The 19,206-nt window shown below is 39.1% G+C and overlaps 1 protein-coding gene and 1 long non-coding RNA gene across 7 annotated transcripts in view; both read left to right on the top strand.

Annotated features, from left to right (window-relative positions):
- Positions 1–19,206, top strand: part of LOC111930195 (transmembrane protein 263-like) — a 202,623-nt gene that overhangs the window by 37,867 nt on the left and 145,550 nt on the right. Inside the window, exon 5 of one of the 6 annotated variants that reach the window (XR_015287947.1) lies at positions 2,681–2,769. The exons of the other annotated variants lie outside the window; for them this stretch is intronic. The gene's annotated coding sequence lies outside the window, so the exon portion shown is untranslated. Of the gene's footprint in view, positions 1–2,680; positions 2,770–19,206 lie in introns of those variants that run through there. 6 annotated transcript variants of the gene reach the window in all.
- Positions 2,681–10,824, top strand: LOC147652565 (uncharacterized). Its single transcript, XR_015287950.1, has 2 exons — positions 2,681–5,902; positions 5,952–10,824. It is a non-coding gene; the product is annotated as an uncharacterized LOC147652565 (long non-coding RNA).

The following is a 19,206-nucleotide window of genomic DNA, read 5'->3' as shown; positions in this document are numbered from 1 at the left end:
GCTGGTGCTGTAACCATGTGACTGAAAATTGACCAAACCGGGGTCTTTCTAAAGCTGTTTTTTTATGCAACATCACAAGGTCTAAAAGTTACAAAAATTGACCACCTTGATATGTTTTTCAGAGAGCTGTGAACTAAGAGGCATCCACAGCTATTGAATATGGAATATTGCAAAAAGGAAGTTTTAGGTCATATTCGGAAATGAGAAGATATTTTCTGGCATGACTAGTCAAACATCTGTGAGAGCTCTGGGATTTTTGTTTGACTCAAGTCAGATGTGCAGTGTTTTGTAAATTCTCTTGTGTTTATGAACAACTAAAATTGTTTTCTCATTAGTGGGACTGAGAACTGTAAACTCAACTATCCACAAGTGGAAATAAAAAGATATATTAGTAAACGTTGGGTGAGAAGCAGATTTTCAAGGAAGCTTAGAGATGGTCCTGTTGGTTGCAGGTCTCTTTCTTCAAGTTGAGAAATAAACTGAGGCCAAAGCAACTTAGAGGGTCTAATGTATGCATTGTAAGGCAGCTTTGCATGTGATCCCACGAGGCTTGCAGAGCAATGGCTGTGGCTCTTTAAAAATGAGGAAGCTGATATAAATATTAGTTGTCAAACTAAGTTATTTCCCTGTAGAAATATTGAAAAGGAAAGCTTGGGAAACAGCTCTCTGCCACAGCAGCTGAGAGCCGAGTGTTACTTAGCAAACAAGGATGAAGCTGTATGAGATCTCCTCCTGACTGTGAAACTCTTGATATTCCTCAGCTGAAGAGCTGCAATCTCTGTTGCAGATATTTAGCCTCATGCTATTTACATTTGCAAATACTCCTTGGGGACCAGTGTGAGTTTATCACCGATTCAAAAATCCTGAGCAAGTGCATAGTGGTGTTAGCTGACTCTCCTGCCATTGCAGACTGGTCCTTCTGAGATGGTGCAGCCTTTGAGGCATCAGTAGCACCCTGACTCTCAATAACTTGGTGGTGGCTTCTGCACCTTGTTACACTTTAGGGGGCAGTGCTTTGAAATCTGTCCTTTTTAAAACACAGTTTTGGGTCAGAACTTAGTTACAGCCTGGCAGGCAGTGATAGCAACTGGTGCTGAAGGATTGTAGCATACACTTAACACCAGCCTAAGAGACACACTCGTGACCTTTCTTAGATCTCTAAGGTGTAAACTGGAATTGCAGTCTTAACTTGCAATAAAACTGCGGTTTTGTTCAGTATCCACGCTTCTTCACACTGACACTTAAGGACCTCTGTTCACCATCATTAGGGCTGTGCCCTGTCTGAATGCACACAGATGGACTGGGCTCTTTTTGAGGCAGTATTCCTAATTGCATGTGTTGCCCTTGGAGCAAGATAGACTTTTTTCCCCTTTTAGCCATCAATCTTTTTCAATTGATTTTAAAAATTAAAAGCAATTAGGAAGTTTTAATAAAAGACCGAACATCAGATAAACTTGCTACCCATTAACAAAATCACTAGAAGACAGTGCTTCCTATAGGGAGTTAGAGGGGATGTAAAGAGAGCAGGGCTGGAGTTTCTTCCCTGAATTATCATTATGCTGTGTAATGAAGCAGAAGCTTACACAGCCATGAACTAATTTGTTATGGCTCCTCATGAGGTCTGCAGTCCAGCTGGAGAGAGGTAAAGAGATGACAGCAGTTTGTTAGGAAAGGGAAGGAAGAAGCGTTCTTTAAGTTATTTGAATTTTTTCATTTTCTAATGCCATCTTTGTTCAAAAGCCATTTGGATTAAATCAGTTGTGGCTGATCCATAAATTGTTAGTGCTTATCTTCTTCCTCTGTTCCCCTCCCCCCATGCCTTTTTTATTTTTTAACATCATGAGTGCAAAAAGAGAAAGTGGCTAAACACTGACGAGTGATGCTGTTCACACATTGTAGTCATCTGTTACCAGCTTTAAGGGTAGGATGCTGTTTTGGATCTGTTTAAATGAGAAATATGTTTATCACAAGTGTGCTGAGCTGTGCTTTCTTTTTGATTCCTTAATTTTTAATGTATAATGATTCTGCTGAAAGCACTTCTCTTCACATTTTTCTTAAAGCACTGCAAACTTCATTAATGAGAGCAGCACTGTTGTAAGGTGCAGTGTGTTGCTGCTGTATTAAATAATATATATTTGAAAACTGCATTTAAAATGATGGTTTGAAGTTATGTTTCCCATGAGTGAAACAGAGGAACTGCTACTTTGTCCTTAATTCACCTTGCTATGTTACAGAAAATGCAAGAAATACAAGAACATTAACATTTGGAGAAAGTTGTTGTCTGCTTGTATTTTTTATCGCTGTGATCTGTTGTTTTCAACATAGGTTGTAGAGAATGTTTTTATTAACAGATTTCAGTCAATCTTGCAATGAGAAATCTGATGAAACATGCTTAAATAATTTAATCCGATAGCTCAGAAATCTCTTAAACTTTTTTTTCTGAAAACATGAGTAAGGGTTTCATCTCTGAAGCTAACAGTCTGGATGTAGAAAAGAGGTCTTTCAAGGTCTTTACAAGCATTTGATGCACCAGGTACTATAAGTTAGTTTTCCTGCTTGGTTGCTCACCATTCTGTTAGATGATGTCTGTTTATATAGCCCTTTAACACATGCAATATTTTGCTTTTTACAGATGAAAACAGTATTTTTGTTTCATTGTTTGTCTTATTCCTTCTTTTAGAATTCCTTCTTTAGGACTATGGAGTCCTTGACTGAGATTTCAACAGCAAAACAAGCATATGTGCTAGCGTGAATCACAGTTGCTACCAGGTTTGTTTGCAAGTGGTCCCAGAGTGCAGCTCTGTCTCCTACAATCTGGCTTTTCTGGCATGGGGCTCATCTGCTTTCCCTTGATATGGAACAGGGATTTTTTCTCAAGCCCTTTATCACTCAACACCTTTTCCTCCCTTGCATGAAGAGTAGCACACCCAAGAGTGTAGAGTGTCTGTCATTTCTCCTTAGCTTCCCAAGGACTTTTTGGAGGAAAAAATACCCAATCCCTGTGTTGCAGCAAAGGGGGATGATACCTAATTGTCACTGCCATACATTCTAGCTGTTTTGGTTGTCTCTTTTAAAATGATAGTGGTACTTAGGAACAGCACTCTTAAATTCTAGGTATTTTTTTTTTATACTTGGAGAATGCCACATAGTTCCTCTGAGTTCCTCTGGCAGTTTTAGACAACTAGCGTCTTTTTGCAGGAAATAAATATGCAGAATGTTTGTACTTCCATTTTGATTTTGAGTTTGTCATAATGAGCTTGGATAAATTGACATCTAGGGAATATTGAAACAGCACACACTTATCAAACAATGATATAACATTTATATGTCTTGAATCTGCTGGTGTACCTTGCCCCTTGCTTTTGTATGGGAGAAGAGGGTGGGGAACTCTTTTTGTTAGCTCATCAGGTGTGTTTGCCTGCCTGACTCCAGCAACCATGCCCAGTGAAATTCAAGTCAAATTCTCCATAACTGGTCATCAGGTTCCTAATTTGTCCTGTACAGAATGCCTAACTCCTTCATTTGCTGAAACCCACAAAAATCAGTAGAAGGGAAAAATCAAAGCAGAAACTCCCTGGTGAATAAAAAGAAGTTAAACACTAGTCACAGCAAAGGTGGTGAGTGTTGCCTTGCAGCTGAATTCTGGTACTGTCTGTCAGGTGTTTAATGCTTAGGGTAAACTAGCCAGTGGTTAAAAAAAAGTCTAGAGTTTTGGTGTCATGAACAAAGTAAATGTATTTCTGGCTCTTAAAGTAGAAGGACAGCCTCTAAACTGAGGAAGCTGGACACAATCAGGAAGACACTGAATTATAGAGATAATTATAGACTTGTGACCTCTCTTGCTATGATGAGTATCCCTCCTTTAGTTTTATGAATTTGGTTGTTGTGAAAGATGGTATTGAGATCATCAGTAAAGAAGTGACATTTGTGAGTAAGTCTCTTGTCTATAGGTGACTGCCTTTCTGCTTTACTAGTAGTGTGTAGAGGTTGGAAAACAGCACTCTGTGCACTTCTAAGTACAAACACATGTTTGCGTTAAAAATGCACATACAGAATGATGGAAATAAACACTTTGTTAAGCTAAAGAAAATATTATCTTAGAGAAAACATTATATTGAATAGGCACAAAAATAAAAGGTAGTGACCACTGCAAAGGCGAAAGGAAGCAAATTATTCCATCGCATAAAACTGTATTATGTGTGATTGGCAGAAAGGAGAAGGGATAACCTTTTCCTTCTCTCACACAATAACAATCCAGAACAATTATTCTTTTGTGTGAAGAACTCTGATGTTAGGTTCCAAAAGTGAATCCACATGGTTCCAAGTTGGTACATTTCCCCCACTTGTATTGTTAGCTGAACTAAATTTCCTTTTGGAGAGCTTGTTTAATAGCTCCTTTGGTCACTCCATGTAACAAGAGGATTCATTTCACAGTGTCTATTTGGTATTAACATACCATTTTGATTTCAGAACAATAAACCAAAATGCTATTGCAACAGGCCAAGCATTGCTAGGCTGTAGTGTACCTTGGACATGTGAGAAAGCTTTTCTCAATTTAAAAGTAAAACTTCCCCATGTCTCAGATGTGTTGGAGGATAACTTAGGAGGGAATGCTGGAACAGTGTTCTTCTGAAAGTCATCTGAAATATTTTTTTTTAGTGTATATAAATACAATTTAAATATATAACTTTTATTTCTTCCATCCCATTAGCTTTCCCAGTTCTCCTTGTAGAGCAATTTTCTTTAAAATAAAAATGCACAACTGTTAAACTGAGATCTTAAGCAGTGTGTGTAGATCTTAAGTAAAGTTTAAGATCTGATGCATTTAGGGACAACAGCTACAACCATTTTGTTTTGCTGTGACTATCACTAAGCACAGAAAATAATGGGAAGTGCATCCCTTTTTTTAGCTGCTTCAGACCAGTTCACTTCACTGTCTTTAGCTGCTGAAAAAGGTGAGTTTGAGCTGGATTGTGATAGGAGGTGCATGCACACACACTGGCTGGGCTTTGTAATGGAGGTTGTGGCCTCTGAAAGTGATAACATTCCCACATCTATTTTCCTGTTGATTTTTTTTTGAAGATACATCATTGCTTTCATAAGTCACCTCATTTGCAGTGTGGTTTTGGGTCATGGAGCCAAATTGTCAGTTTTAGTAGCCTGAAGACAGAAGGATGTTGGCACTCTAGTATGTCCTCAAAATAATACTCTTGAAGATGCGTATCTGAGGGAATGTGGCATAGCAAACTCCTTGCTTTCCATCACTGTTAACACATTTGAAAACTTTCAGATGATGTTATTTTTCAGTGGTAAGGCTTCTATTTATGTAGATAAGCAGGATCATTGACTACTTGGCCCCAGTAAGTTGGCATGTGTGGGATGATTCTTCCACTAGACTAGGTTGCTTAAAGCTCCATCCAGCCTGGCTTTGAACACTTCTAAGCATGGGGCATCCACAACTTGTCTGGGATATTTCAATGCTTCACCACCCACAGAGTGAAAAATTTCTTCTTGGTATCTAAAATAAGCCTACCCTCTTTCAGTTTAAAGACATTTCCCTTGTCCTTAAAACTACATGCCTTTGTAGAAATTCCTCTCCACCTTTCTTCAAGGTGCCCTTTAAGGTACTGGAAGGTTGTTCTAAGATCCCTCAGAGCCTTCTCTCCTTCAGGCTGAATAACCCTAACTATCTCAGCCTGTCTTCACATGAGACGTGCTCAGCCCTTTTGATCATCTTTCTTGCCCTTCTCTGGACTTTTCCCAACAGGTCTATGCCCTTCTTATGTTGGAGACCCCAGAGCTGGATGCAGCACTTCAAGAGAGGTCTCACCAAAGTGGTATAGACAAGCAGAATCATCTCCCTCAACCTGCTGTCCACACTGCTTTTGATACAGCCCAGGATGTATCAAAGGATGTGGTTGGCTTTCTGGGCTGCAGGAGTATATGGCCAGGTCATATTGAGCCTTTCATCCACCAGCCCCCCCAGTTCTTCTCTTCAGGGCTATTGGCAGTCCATTTTCTGTCTAACCTGTATTTGTACTTGGAATTGCCCCAACTGAGGTGCAGAACCTTGCCCTTGGCCATGAACTTCATGATGTTCACACAGACCCATCTCTCAAGCCTGCCAAGGTTCCTCTGGAAGTTATCCCTTCCCTGCAGAGTGTCAATCACAGCACACAGCCTGGTGCTGTCAGCAGCCTTGCTGAGGGTGTGCTCAGTCCCACTGTCCATGTCACTGACACAGGTGTTCAACAGCTCCAGTCCCAATGCCAGCCCCTGGGGAACACCACTCATCACCGGCCTCCACCTGGACATTGAGCCACAACTCTTTGAGCATGACCATCCTGCCTGTTGCTTGTCCACCGAGTCATCCATCTGTCAAATTAGCCCATACCTCTCTAATCTGAGACAAGAATGTCATGTGGGACAATGTGAAATGCTTTGCCCTGTCCAGAATGTTCATCTTTGCAGTTCTCAGAGCATTACCATGTGGTCATGTAGCTGTACATTACACTGTAGTTTGGCACCCTCTTTCTTCACAAGGTTTCTTGAAGGTAAAAGATAACAAACTTATTACTTATATTATACAGTCAAATTATCTTGCTTCGATTCTGTTTGTAGCTCGTCCTCAGATAGCTGTTGTGCTAGGGCTCTGCTACTTTGACAGCTGTACTAAATTTTTAACTTCAAATAACATGAAAATAAATCCAGCCTGCCAACCCTGCATTTAAATCCAAACAGTGCAAAGGGGCACTTGTAACAAAGCACTGTGAGAGTTCTGATGCTCCTGTCATTCAGTTTCTTCCTAATGTCTGTCACCTGGCAGTTTTTGTGATTCTAACGTTCCTAAATTGAATCTAGCACTGTGACACCTTGTTGTATTGTATTTTGTTTTACTGTATCGGCTAGAATAGTGCTTCTTTACACAGCACTCTATGACTTTTGCTCAGAAGCCTATGGATAATGTAATCTTGCCCCACAGTAAGAGCAGAGGCTTACGTTGTTCTTTATTACAGGGCAGCCATGCTGAAGTCTTCACTCTGATAAGAGTACTTTATCCTAGCTCATGCTGATCCAGCAGTGCCAGTGCTGGGTCTGTGCTCTCTGCTTTGTGGGATGACATTCCAATTTTTTTTCGTTCTCCAGTCTCAATCCCCCCTCCAATTTTGAGAAATTGTGAGCCAGAGCAATGTTTTTCTTCATACTTCTTCATGCTGTTTGGTTATCTTTAATGCTGATGAGGCTGTGGATCTGCCATGCACAAAGGCAAGCCATGCTGTTCTGTACACTATTATCAGTGAACACAACTAAACAGAAAGCCTCCAAAGGGTTGGCAGCTTTCACTACAGCAAGAAGCATTGGAGTATTTGGGTCTTTGGTCTAGGGATCATTTGTAATGCTAGTGAAACTTTGAGTATCTTCAGGATAAACCATATCTTGAAGTTCAATAACCATAAATGACCCTGGTCTCTTTTCCTCTAGGCTGTGTTGTTAGGTACCATAGGCAGCATATGATTTTACAAAGTTATCTATTTTTGCTCTCTTTCATGCTGATATTGAAGATATTGATACTTCCTCAAATTGTTATGTATAAAGAAACAGTACGTCTGTGATGTTAAGCTTTTTACTTGTACGTGGCCATGCAGGTGTGGGTGGAGAAATAGGAGGTAGGTTATTTTTCTACATTTACAAGTTCCCCATATCTCTGGAGAAATGTACTATTGCCCACATAATAGGAGTAAATGTAAGAAGGTAAGAGCATATTCTGGTACCATACATGCAGTAATTAAGCTTAGTATAGTTTAAACAGGAGCTCAAAGTTGCAGGCAAAGTAGGATATTTAAAATCTGAGCAACCGCAAATAATCTTGGCTGATGAAAACTTTGATCAGTAATGGAGGCTGGTTGTACTTTTGTTCATTCCGACTATTATAAGGTCAAGTTCTAGAACACTAGTGCAGGAAGGCAATTGTTGTAGCCTGGCTTGGAGGGAGGGAATTCTTTGTTTCCACTTCATTAATTATCCAGCTCTCCACAGATTATCATCTAGCTGGGAACCAGAAACTCTCTTTGGGGTATTTACCCTAGGCTAGAAGCAGCAATACAAAGTGGTGGTAGGACCCTTTCCCTGAATCTTATCTTCTTGAGGCAGGGAAACCCATTACATTGGTATGATTCTCTCATGCATTTTCAGTATCAACAGACATTGCCACTCCCCCTTCCCTTACCCCCAAACAAACAAACAAACAAACAAAAACCTAACCCAAAAACTCAACAATTAACTGCTTTGATCTGACATTTGTTGAGGAAGAACAGTGTCAGATTATTTTTGGCATCAGCTGGTGCTGGGATAGGCCATATAAGGGCCAATGTACAAGGCCAACAGGCTGCAAAGCAGCACAGAAAGCATGAATATTGTGGGAGTATACTAATATTGATTCCTAATGTTTTGGGAATTGTTTGGTTGTATTGTTTGTGTTCAGTGTACCGATATGAATGTTGGTGGTCTTGGATCAAGGTAAAAAGCAACTCCAGTTTTGAATGAAGTGAAATCCTGTCCCTAGTACAAGATGTCATGCTGCACAGTGGGAAGTCACTGTACAGCTTCCAGACAAACTTTGCTAACTTTTGAATCTTAAAATAATCCAGTGTTTCTTCAATAAAGACTGGATCTACCAGTTCTCAGATTGGTGCTTCTTATATTGCTTTGCTAGAAATCCATTTGTAATCCATTTTTGGTAGGCAGAAATGACACTTTAAGAACTTTAGGATAATGTTAAATTTGACTTAAACAGACTTTCAGCAGAGATGCAGTGGTGTGATTCAGATAAGCTCTCACTGTGTCTTAATTTTGGGAAAGGAATTCTTAAATCTGGTTGTATACTAATGAAGCACAATCAACATATTTTCCTTGCCACGTCATCTCATGACATTGTTTCTTCCTGTGGCTCTTCCTTTCTGTGACTGAGTACATGCTTTGTGAGGCAAACAGTCTCTGTGAGAAAGGACTGCGTAACTCTCTGACAGATTTAATGCAAGTGGTAACCTCACAGAGTTAATTTGCAAGTCCAAGACAGGTGTTTGATTTTGTAATTTTAATGAAATAGGGTTAAAGGTGGAAAATACTTAGAAGTCATCCTGTCTATCCCTCAGCTGATGCTTGGGTCATGAAACATTAGACCCTTGTGGTGTTTGTTAATGCTGCGGCATGAGATTGTCCAGACTGATTTGTTCATTCACCCATCATCATCTTGGCTTGGAAAATGGTGTCAGATATGATTGTCATTCTTGTGCTTAGTGCTGGCAGATTACTGTTGTTGGTTTCAGCTACCGTTGCAGCAGGCAAAGAAAATAGGCCTTTTCCTCCCCCCTCAAATTCAATTACAGCTTTGGTTGTGGATATCAAATACATTCATAGCATCAAAGAACAAAAATAGTCCAGAGATGTTTGTCATAGCCATAGGCTGCAATATCATACTGACTCATTTCTGTGTGCAGTGAAGTATTAGGGAGGGAGAAAAAGGGCGAGATGAAGCAGAGTGCAGACGCTATGCCAGGCTGTCTAATGCATAGAAGTAGATGAGTAGCTTTTGTGGGGCCAGGCCTTTTCTCATAGGAAATCTTGAATTTACAGATTTGTTCAAGGTGATTTGATCTGTACCATTTCTTGTCACACAATGTGCTCTGTTCAGATATTGCAATGCATCTGTTATGACAGATATGGTAGATTTGGGGAGTTGTATGAATAGTGAAGTGGGGAAGCTGAGCTGTTCATAATTCTCCTTCAGGATGGCTACCAGAACACAGCCACTTAATTTTGGGGTTGGTGTTTATTCATTCAGTTTATCGCTTAAGGAAACAAAAAGAAAAGTACTCTGGTGCTCTATATAATAACCTTCGCTGAAAATTCAGCAGCTGCTCTTGGTCGTCTTTCTGCCTGTGTCTTTATTGCTTCTTTGTTGTATCATATCTGTAAATGTTTTCTGTGTTCCTTGAGATAGGAAGCATGGCTATTTTGGTTGTGATCTTTTTGAGGCTTTTTGAGTGCTTCCTCAGGAAGAAAAAGTGAAATAAAAATGTGCTTGCCAACTAGCAGAAAGGCTGCTTCCTCCCTGTTGAGAGCTCCCCTGTTTTTTGATACCCTGTACAAACAGGAATGGATCTGGGGAGAGCTATGTGAAATTCTTCCTTTGCCACACCTCTTTTGTCTTGTGTTTCTTCTGTATAGACCTTTTTAGAGTAAGCCATGACTGAAATAGCTTTTCAGAGATGGTGCAGTGTCTCCAATGTTTTTTTGGCTTGCATTTTGTTTGTAGATTTTCTTTCCTTCCTATCTTTCACCTATTAATTAGTTTGTGATTTGTGGAAAATCTGATCTGCTTGCTGATTGTTGCCTTCATTATTGAGTCGTAGCACTAAAACATTGCCATTATCCCATGAACTTTACTGTCTTTAATAAATTCACTCTTATTACTTTGCACAGGGTGTTAGGTCAATGGAAAAAGCTCAAGATGAGAGAACAAGTTTCTTCACTGTGTTGTGCTAATGTTCTGTCTCCTTTGAGCTGCTGGCTCTGGTCCTTGAGCCATAAGCATAAGAAGCACAATAATTTAAATTGTTGCTTTTCAGTGAAAGAATGAAAATGTGTTACAACGGGTGCCCCATCTTTGCAAAGTGGCAAAGTGGCATGAATGTGTACGTTACAATAATAAAGCTTGATGAATATACGCACAAATGGATTCTTGCCACCTTGAAATGAATGTGTGTTTATGATCATGTATGTGTGTTTCCAATATCAGAAATAAAATAAGAGAAATCCTTGCCCAAAGATAGACTTCTCTCTTTTTTTTTTTTTTTTTTTTACTTTTTCAAACAATCTGATGATGCCTTTGGGCATTGAATGACTTCTACCACTAGGAGAAAATAAACAAAGGCCTCAGAAGACTTTCTTAAAATAGTCTAGAAAACAGATGTTGAAGTTGAAAGAAGTCCAGGTTAATTATCTTTTTTTATCTTACTTCCCAGTCTTAGCTCACAGTCTTAAACTAAATCACAGCTTGTCCAGTATAGCAAGCTTAGCAAGTGAACTGATGCTTGTTTCCAGGTCTTCAGACCACTTATAGTAGAAATTAATTTCTTGAGTAGCTAGGCTCTAGGGCAATCTTAAATGCATGCTCATGCTTGGAATGACCCCTCAATCCAGAATAACAGAACAGCAAAACCCTTGTGGGTGTGTAAGACTGTGCCATCAGAAGAAGAGTTGTGTGCCTGTTCAAACAAAACAGGGCTATGGGGAGTGTATTAATTTTACCTACTTAGTGGACATTAAATCTGCATAATCCAAGGTACAACATATCTCACGGATACAGTATGGTAGAGTTTGGCCCCTGTCCTCATGTTTATTGTGTTTCAGCATGGGCTCAGGCAGAACAGTGGCAGCCAGTCCAGCATAATTGTGTTAAATTCTCTTAAAGAGAATTCACTGTTCATCAGGATTAGCGGACTGTTTTCTTTCATAGGTACGAAACTGTTACATTATCTCTCTCCTTCATGACACTCTTTCCTCCTCAGTGAAAGATGGCTATATTTTTCTCCTACAAGTAAGACTGATTACTTGCTATTACTCAAGTGAAGGATGAACTTCAGCTAAGTGAGAGAAACTTGTAAAATCCTTTACTTGGATAAAATTATTGTGAATCTTCCTTGTGTCAGGTAACTTAATCTCTTCAAGTATACACTGCCTAAAAAAGGGCATGTCCTTCAAAGCCCATCATTCATCTCCTTTTCTAACCTGAATAAATTTCTGGTATGTCAGTCATCTCCATGGATTGTGCCATTGTCACTGAAGGATTCTATTGGATTTTTTTTGGTTAATCTTTCAAAAGTAACATTTGAATACATAGCAAGTATTAATATAGCCATAGAAATCTGTAGCAGATAATGAGTTGCATATAGGCAGAGAAGCTGCCTTAGTTTGGCTAAAGATGTTTAGAACAGTGAAGTGGAGACAAGAACTAATTGTTTAACTGGTTCTTATGTAATTGTCTAATTTTCCTTCCTTTGGCACCTTCTCTGAATTTACCAGACTGCAGAGAGATCTTAAGACTGATAGAAAGGAAATGTTCACAGTTTAAAGTTGAACTTGTGTTAGTGACAAGGTGCCCTGTAGGTTGTCTTATCAGCCACAGCAGATTGGGAACAAATTTGCCTTGCTATTTGCATATTAATTGTTTGTTTTTAATAAACTCTCAGTTTACAAACTCTTTAAGGGTAGAGTTAAATTCATTTTTTCTCCTTGCAGTAAACTTCCTGGGGACATTTCTTTAAATGCTCTGTGCATAGTAAAAAAACTTCAGATGGAAAGAGAATGAGGTGTTCTTTTTTTCCTGTGTGCAGCAGAGCTAGGCAGAGTATGGCTGTCACAGCTCTTTATGTCCCACCCCGTTTCTGCCATTCTGTCCAAAGCATACAAACCGTAGGAGTAAGGTGTCTTTAGAAGAAGAAAGATATGGCCATTTCTCTGTGTGTTTTGCTTAATGCATTGTTGCAAGTCTTCTCTAAGTGTTGATTCCTGTGACTTTTGAGAAAGGAAGCACAGGTAATCCTACTTCATGGGTGAGAAAACTGAATACAAAAGCAGTTCACTGAGTTGTCCAAAACTACACAAGAGAGTGGTGAAGGCAGGGAATCGTTAATATTCTACCATGTACTCTGACAACTCTAACTGGCCAAAGCAGCCTTTATAACCTTAAAACTGTGATGCAGCTTGAAATGTTCCAGAAGCATGCATTCTGTTCCTGCAGAAAGGAGTAAGCTCCCTAGCTCCAGAGATTAGACCAAACAAGGGTGGTAATGCATTGTTTGTGGACTCGGTTATGTCCCAGTGAGCCATCATGTCAGTTGTGCTGTTCTGGTACACTCTGAGTTGGGTGTTCAAGCTGAGTTACACTGCTCTGCCTTCTGCTCAGAGCAGCTCTTATCTCATAGTGAAACTCTGAAGAAGGTTTGGAATGGTGGAGAAAATAATTCCTTTGAAAGGAACATGGTGCAGTCATGGTGGGATTTTTATTCTCAGATTTTTCATAGGTATTCCTAACTCCACTTTCCCACTGTTGTTAAGAATAAACAGGATACCTGATTTACTGTTGAAAATCAGTTTTGTTTAGGAGATTGTTGTTGTAGAATGGGCTATTTAATGTTTTTTCTGTTCCTGCAAGGACACTGAAGTAGTTGTTTCATCTGATCAAAGGGAACTCTTTATTAAGAGGCAAAGTAATGCAGGGTATTTAAAGCTCTCAAGTGACTCTGGCTGTAGTGAAAGTACTTTTTCTCTTAAGACTTTACTGTGGGCGTTGTACTTTCTCTCTAAACTTTAGTAATGATCTTTGCAGGCTAAGCTGTTCCTCCCATGTGTTGCTTTTGAGAGAAAGCTAAACCTTGTACAGTTACAGGTATATCTGCAATGTAATTTAATGTCTTTTCTTCACAGTCTTCATAGAAGACTTTGTCTGAAGATGGTAGTATCAACCAGCAGGACTTCTATACAGTACTTTCAGCTCAGCTTTTCCATTATAGATCTCCCCAGTGAGTGGCTTATCCTCAAGCTCAGATGTTTGAAGTGCTTTCTGGCTGAAACTAAATGTAGAAGTTCTCTGCCTAGAAGCAATACCCACCCTAATATTCCCTTAAAAGCAGGTTAGCTGCAGAGAATGTAATGTAATCCTCTGTCTGCCTTCAGCACTTTCCACATGAAAGTGTTTAAGTACTTTTCCAAACACTAATGTAATACTTGCAGCACTTCTGTCAAATCAGTGGCTAGATACCAAGGATGAGTAGATCAATTTCATACGTATGAAAACAAAAGAGCATAATGGCATATGGAAGGTCATGATTGCAGAGCTAGGGAAACAAGAGTCTAGTGTGACAAATTGTGTGTTTTAAGATTGAGTCCTTAAAACAGCTAAGGAGTTGTTTAGTTTTTGTGTTTTTTGAATCTGAGATCATCTTAGTGTTCCCAGAGGTTTGTGTGGTGGTAAGTCTCTGATTTTCCAAATGTGCTTGTATGGCTCTTGACTAATCAAGCCAACCTCTTGATCTGGTTTCCTATAAGTAGCCATAATAAAATAATAAATCATGTTAAGATTTTGTAACAAATGACCTGATTATATGTCACTGTGAGTAGGAAATACAGTGCTTTTAGAGCTTCCCAGCATCTGCTTTCAAGACCTTCTTTAAATGGGTTACATACATAGGTGTATATTTCAGTTAGGCAAAATAAAGTTAAACTTTGCCTTGCATTTATGCTAAGAAACATATCACATTAAGGATGAACTCTTTTGTTTATACTTGACATGATTATGCCAGTTTCTTTCAGGGAAACAAAAGCCTTTGCTGTCAATGTTTCTGTACTTGTAGGGTACAGCCAGATTGTTGGAATGTGTTTTACAGTAGTTTGACCAAAGGAGAAAACTTACGATCTGCATGAATTGGATAGGTAAGTTTTTGTTTTAGTTTCTGCCCTATTCCCCTCTCTCTGTATTCTTCTGGTTTAGTTCTGGCAGACATAAAAATGGAAAAATATGATTTAGATTTGATCTTGGGATGTCATATGAGTTGTCTCTATCTTCTCAAAGTGTACGTCCTCATGATACGTCTTAGCCTCCATGATTTCCTCAGTCTGTTGTTGATACTCACTTGCCTCTGGACAGTAGTTGTCCTATTCCTTGTTTGAATGCTCTTCAACAATATTTTCCTGTAACCAATTGGTCACTGAATGTCTGTCTAGCTGTTTCCTAGTCTAATTATCTACTCAGCAACCAAGTGTTTGGCATGGGTATTTGAAGAACTATGGGAGGCCTGGGTATACAGAAGTCTTGGCAGATGCTTGAGGCAATCATCTTGCTTGTCTAACCCAAAATCTTCCATCTGGGAGATGGAGATGTATTACAGCATGAAACAAACCATTTTCCAAAGTGTTTAAATCTATAAAGAAGGAAATGGAAAATTTAGATTTCTGCAGTCTTTGACTAAGCCTCTTGTGTCTACCTGTTAAGACAAATCTTTGCTATGCAGCAACACAACTGCGTTTCTGTGCAAAAATGACAGCATTTATATATTTGTGTTTAATAATACAGAAATGAGTGAAGGTCTTTAGTTCCCTGCAGAGACAGGAGTTGAAACCTGTGAAGTCTACACAAATGAATCAAGAATTTGAAGATTGACTTACTTTGCGAATTACAATAGGCCCCTGTTTGCTATTGCATATTAATAGGAAGATGAAGGAGGAATGTGATAAAGACACAGCATGTGTGAAAACAGATATTCCATTAACCTGAGATCCTGTGGCTTCTGATGCTTGAGCATCACTCAGGATGCATCTGCTCTCAAGACGTAGTTACTTCATGGCACAACTTTATGTACACTGACTAAGGGATCCAACGGTGACTTTCCAGGTCTGTGTAGCACCAGAAAATTGAAGTGACTTGAGCAATTGTGTAACTGACTGGAGCCTGCATCTCATGCTTGTTGCCATGACACTAATAGGGAGACTACCAAAAGCTGAAAAAGATCTGAAGAAAAGGATACAGCATAATCACAGGAGGTACTGCTGAATGCTGGGGAGGGTGCAGAGAGGGAGAAAAGAAACAAATTGTTCAACAACAAATGTTTCAAGTTCAAAATTATTCAGGAAAAGTAACCCGTAGGATTTGATTTTGACTTAATGTACTGAATTTTAATTTTTCGTCCTCCATAAGCAAGCAAATTAGGGACAGATTTCAAAGAAAAGTTTGCAATCTTTTCTTCTCCCTTAATCTGCAACTCAGTTTCTTTTATAGAATTATCTGCATTCATGAGGCAACCAGATCATTGTTGCTGAGAACTGTAAGGCTCATGTTAAATTCTATACACTGGAGGCAGAATTCTGCCTCACACCTGCTTGCAGTTCTTACTCGCAAGTAAAGGTAGTTCACAGGTGACATTGTATTCCGGTGACTTCTAGCTTGTGCATGAAGTACTGGAGAGCTTCAGGTGACACTTAAATCCCCCAGAATACACACTGCAATCAAACCTAGTGCATTTTTTTTTGTGTTGCAGTTTTTTAGTGTAGACTGTTCACAAAGTAGTTTTGTTTTCTTCTTTTCTATTCTTTTTCTTTTTACTTTTGTAAAGATCAAGCCCTGTTCCTCAAAGTCAAGAATATGTGATTTTGATGCTTTTGCTAAGTAGCCCTTCTGGGTCTTTTGGAGTCTCTGGCACTTATTGGTGCAGAAGTCTGATTCAATGATGAGAAGACATAAATTTTAATTTGCATCCCTTTTAAAAATTCCTTTGACGCAAAAGCTCCTGTGAGCTGAACTAGAGCAGATTAGCTTCCTGTGTCCTAGCTCTCCACAGGGACAAAGCTGCAGTCACCTGACAGGGATCTATTAAAAACTGTTTATATAGATGAGTTCTAGTGATCATGTGCAAGTGAGTACCTATAGCAACACTTTCTAGTCCTGAGGACTAGATTTGTACCAATAGCTAGCACAATAGGTGGGAATGGTTTTTGTACTGCACATAGGCTTACAGATCTTCTTTGATGTATTGTAAGAAATCAACAGTAAAAGTTCATGACTGCTTTTATGTTGATTTACTTTTTTAATAACTTGTAATTTGTTCCTTGCTTGCTATTACTCTTCTTTCCCTCACTGATAGTGGAGACAAGCTTTAGCAAACATCACTCTGCTTCTGTCTTTGCATTCTGCGGTGAAGTGTGTCCTACTTTGCTTATCCATAGGCTGTGCTCATGTGAATGTTGGAATTTTTTTCTTGGAGTAGATGGACTGAAGGACATTATGAAAGACATTTTAGAGATACTGTACTGTTGGGAGAGCTGTTAGAAATGAGAAGGAAAAACCATTATAATCAGTCATTTGATGATATTCGTCCCAACTTCCGTGCAGAGAATTACTCATTAATTTTAAAATTAGCCTCAAAAATAGGTATTCACCAATAACAAATTCTGAGCTGAACAAATTCTGAACAAATTGGTTCACCAGTCAAATTCAAGTTACTGCTCCTGGTAGCCAAACCACAAAAAGGAATAGTATCTTGACAATCAGACATGAAAGACCTTTTACCCAAGAGGCCCTCCAAGTCTCTCCCATCAGAAAATACCAGATGCGATGATAAACTTTAATCCTGAAAGTCACAGCTTGTTTGTAACTAGCAGATCACTGAACCCCGAGAAGGCAGCCAATACAGACTTTCCACAGCTGCTCGTTGCCATGTGCTCTGCCCATGCTGTTCTCTGGGGGCTTGTCATGACAGCATTGTCTCTGCCAGAATGCAGGGTTATCATCCATGCCAGGGACAGTCCATGTGTTCTGAGCACCTGTGATGCAGGTAAACACTAACAAATTAGGCCAAGATGGGAAAACAAAGACTTCTTGTCAAACTGTGGCCATCTCTAACTTACGTGTGTGGCTACCAGTGTATTCATGTCCCAATGTTTTGGTATTTGGCAAGGAAGAGATTTTAAGATAAAACTTTTTAGTCTTTAAGTAACAATTTTCTTTTTTCATCTTTGTACTGCTTGTTCCCTTGACTCTCCACTATCAGTGGAAGGAAAGAGAAAAGTTTTCCCAAGGGAGACAATAAAGCAAGAGCCTGATGTAGCTGTTCTGGATTATCTCCTAGAAGATTCTTCATCTCCTTGTATTGACTATATGGAGTGTTGTACAGCTGCAGATCCACAACCTACTATTAGGCTTTATAAACAGTTCCCAATATTTTTAACCAGGGTTTATGGGACTGGTTTGAGGCAGTAAAGTCATAGAATGTTCATTTCATAATGATGCCTCCTTTTAACTAAAAGGTGACACGAGGGATTTACTTTTGATCATCTTGATAGCACCAGAAGTAGTTTTGTTATTGTCTTCTGTTGCTCAAAGGTCACAGTCTATACATGTGAGGTTTCAGTCTTTTGTTATAGGCTGAAGTTTCTAAGAGCTTAATGGACATCTTTTTTTCCAGGGTGCAGATTTTCCCTGTTCTATGACTCTCTATTGCACAGGATCTCTTGATGTTCAGTTATTGTATGCTCAGTTTTTAGACACATTCAAGTTATGCCCTAATCTGAAAATCAACCTTACCAACAGTGGTGGTACATTGCTATCAAAATTGAGCAGAATCTGGACTCTTGCAGAAGCAACATTTAAATAACCCAGTTTAAAATAAAAGCAAAGGTTTTGAGGGGAGCAAATCTTATTTACTTTTTCTAAGATTCCAGCTGCATGCAGGTGTCCACTGTCAGTCTTTGGTCACGTAATGCTGTCTCTGTAGAGAGCATCAATACAAAGCTAGAATGTGATTATATTGTCACTCTGCAGGTAGGATATAAATAGAGTTTTAACGGATTCTGTATCACTTGCAAGGCTCCTGCTGCTCACTGGTGGTGGTGATGCCTTAAAATGTTTATTAAAATGACTTGAAGTGTTGTTTAAGCAGAGTGTCTCGCAGAGTCAGCTAACTTGGCTGCTGTTTTCGATTCACTGTATCAATCAGGAGTTTAGGTCTCTACATTTTAATTTCTTTTGCGTCAGAATCAAGTTTGTTGTCTCGTTTCTGTACCTCGGTTGCATAAATTGCCTCCTGAGCTGTCAAAAGTAGGTAATAGACTGCTTTGTAAAGAGCCTATACTCTGAGGACTCTGGAAGGCTTTTTCCAGACCAGACATATTTTAAGTCCAAACTTACAAAAGCAGTTTTGCTTTTTCTTATGAAGTTTAAACATTACAGCTTAGGCATTGCCTAGTATTTTTAATAGCTGATAGGAAAGGTTCAGCCATGGGACCATCTAGCTCTGTCAAGCATCTGGACTGTAGATAAATTTGGCAGTATTTTGAGGTTCTAACCAAGCACATAGATGTAGACTACTGATGAGTGTCCAGGACTCAAGTGATTTTTTATTTTTTAAAGTTTTTTTTTTTAACTTGAAAAGCTGAAAATGTGTGTTTTAACCTTCTAGATTAATTCCCTGTCTGCCTTAGGGAAGCAACAGGAAAGAGAGTGTTGAAAGCAGTGGTGCTGGCCTATTCTAACCATGAACTTTCACTTCAGTAGTTCTAATGTTTGATACAGACATTTTGTTTTAACTCAGCTGTAATATTTCCATTGTAAAATCATAAAATTGATCAATGACTTGGTGTTCTTATGATCTGAAA

This window comes from Cyanistes caeruleus, chromosome 6 (assembly GCF_971803275.1).
Source record: "Cyanistes caeruleus chromosome 6, bCyaCae1.hap1.1, whole genome shotgun sequence".
Taxonomy (NCBI): Eukaryota; Metazoa; Chordata; class Aves; order Passeriformes; family Paridae; genus Cyanistes; species Cyanistes caeruleus.
Note: the sequence above shows the minus strand (reverse complement) of the source record. Positions and strands in the feature narration are given on the sequence as shown.